The 2642-nt window shown below is 46.2% G+C and overlaps 1 non-coding gene across 1 annotated transcript; it reads right to left on the reverse strand.

Moving 5' to 3' along the window:
* Window positions 1-1672: 1672 nt before the first annotated feature.
* LOC116763826 lies at window positions 1673-1778 on the reverse strand. Its single transcript, XR_004352641.1, has one exon. It is a non-coding gene; the product is annotated as a U6 spliceosomal RNA (small nuclear RNA).
* Between the last annotated feature and the right edge of the window lie 864 nt (window positions 1779-2642).

Here is a 2642-nt window from a genome sequence, read left to right on the forward strand (position 1 = left end):
GATCTAGTTCTCCAACCAGGGATCGAACCCGGGCCCCCTGCATTAGGAGCGCGGAATCTTACCCCCTGGACCACCAGGGAAGTCCCTGTAGACCTTGTTAAAATGCAGATCATCATTCAGTAGGTTTGGGAGGGGACCTAGGATTATGCGTTTCTAACAAGCATCCTGGAGACATCAGTGCTGCTGGTCTGCAGACCATATCTCAAGTAGGGAGGCCCTAGAGACCACCTTCCCTCATTTAAAGTTGAGCTCAGATGTCACCTCCCCTTTGTGACTTTTCCTGACATCCTCTTCCTTGCCCAGGCTTAATTTATTTTTAACTCACCTGTGTTTCCAAAGCATCTTATGCATTTGTGCACTGACGCACTTCCTCTATGTTGTGATTATTCTCCTTAATCCATGCTTCCCAGCCCTGGTTTAGTCACCTGGGGAGCTGTTGAAAAAAATCTCAGTGCCTGAGCCCATCCCCAGAGTTCCTGGTTTTCTTGTACTCACAGCTCTTTTTTTGGTTTTTGTTGTTAATAACATTAACTCTTTTTTAAAGGCTGGTACTAAAGTCTGAAATAAATTTCTCTGGGAGAGTTTTGCATAGTTTGCAAACTGGGTTCCCTGGGATACAAGGGGCTCTCTGGGGGTGCTTCAGGGTCTGCTCTGGGGGAGGACTGTGGGAGATAGGAGAGCAGGAATGAGCAGAGTGTGTGGGGACTGGGCTGTGGACCCAGCCAGAAAGTGAGGGAGGGCACTGAGGGAGGGCATCCTCTTCCCAGCGATCTGTTCATCCCAATCTTGGGCAAACAAACCAGCCCAACAGGGATACTTAACCTACTATGAGCAGGTGCTTTTACAGGAACCCAGTCCTTTAATCCTTCCAAGGATCCAGTGAAGTAGGGTTTAAAGGCAGTAAGAGGTAAAGATGGCAAGTTACAGGCCAGAAATGGAACTTCTGGCCCTAAAATCTTTTCACTTTTTACGTTTTCCTCCTATAAAGCTCTGGGGTCCGAGACACAAAGGGCCCAAGGGAAGTTTCCATCTTCTCCTATCAACATTCCTCCCATCAGTCCAGAAGGTACCTAGCCTCCTGGCATGGGTGGAATGGAGGCCGGAGGTGGGAGGGACAGGCAGGCACCACCACCCACAGAGCTTTGGTTTTCTGCTCTGACATCAGATTTGCCCAAACTGCTGGGAGGAATATTCCAACCCCAGGTCCCGGTCCTCCGGTTGCCAGACTCTTCTAGCCTCCAGCCTTTATCCAGGTCCTCCTCCCGTCACCTTTCCTTTTCCCCCAGAGAGCACCTCTTCTCCCCCATGTCTGCGCTGCCGTGGCATCGGAAGGGCTGCAGAGTGGAGCATGGCCACGAACCTCTCTCCTTCCTCCTGTGAGCAGAGAGAGTACACCTGGGTGAAAGCTGTAGCAGAGGATGTAATCACAGAGGTAACAAGCCCTAGAACGTCAGCTCCAGGGAGAAGGGTTTTTGTCTATTTTCTTAGCTGCTGTATCTCAGGGTACATAACGGTGTTTGGCACATGTTAGATGCTCAGTAAGTACTGACAGAAGGAATTAATGAAAGCTACTGGGTTTTTTTGTTGTCGTTCTTTTTTTTCTTTAATTGAAGTATAGTTGATTTACAATGTGTTAGTTTCTGCTATATAGCAAAGTGATTTTGTTATACATAAAAAATATGAACGGTTCACAAATTTGCTTGTCATCCTTGAGCAGGGGCCATGCTAATTTTCTCTGTATTGTTCTGATTTTAGTATATGTGCTGCTGAAGCGACACGAAAGCTACCGTTTGTAAGTACCCACTATGCTCTAGATGCTGTGCTACACACAGATTATGGTCATTTTTCTCTCCAAAAACCTTAGGCGTTTGTATTTGTTTAATTTTAATTTCACTGTTTTCCTTGATTATTTTCTTCTTTTAATTGAGATGTTGGAGAAGCAGGAGACAGCTGTGCCTCAACTATTGCAAAAATGTAATAAACTTCCTCAAACTAAGATATTCTTCATAGTTACACTGTTTACACATAAGGACACAGGTATATTTTTTACAGAACATTTTTTTTAACTCTCCTGTTTGTAGAGAAATTGTTTCAAAGATATTGCCTTATAGCTTTGCAATTAGAAAAAAAAGATGCTTTACTTACGTCATGTCATTTGCTCTTACCTGTTGCAAATCTTATTCCTGTTCAATATGCAGGCAGGAAACTAGAGATTAAGTGAATGCATTTTGCCAGCTGTGTGCCCTTGAGTAATCTACTACCCTCTGAGTTTTAGTTTCTCCATTTGAAAAAAAAGAAGGTGATAATTTTGGCCTCTTGGGATGGGTGTGAGGACTGAGTTAAAGTGTCTGAAGTACTCAGCCCAGTGCTGGGCCAGAAAAATAAGAAGTAGACAAAGGAGAGGAGAAGGAAGAAGGAAGAGAAGGAAAGGAGAGGGAAGAAGGGGAGGAAGAGCGTTGCCAACTTTTAACTTTGCTAGATGAAAACATTTAAAACCACCCCATAGGGCTTCCCTGGTGGCGCGGTGGTTGAGAGTCTGCCTGCTGATGCAGGGGACGCGGGTTCGTGCCCTGGTCCGGGAAGATCCCACGTGCCGCGGAGCGGCTGGGCCCGTGAGCCATGGCCGCTGAGCCTGCGCGTCC

The sequence above is a fragment of the Phocoena sinus genome, chromosome 12, assembly GCF_008692025.1.
Source record: "Phocoena sinus isolate mPhoSin1 chromosome 12, mPhoSin1.pri, whole genome shotgun sequence".
Lineage (NCBI taxonomy): Eukaryota > Metazoa > Chordata > Mammalia > Artiodactyla > Phocoenidae > Phocoena > Phocoena sinus.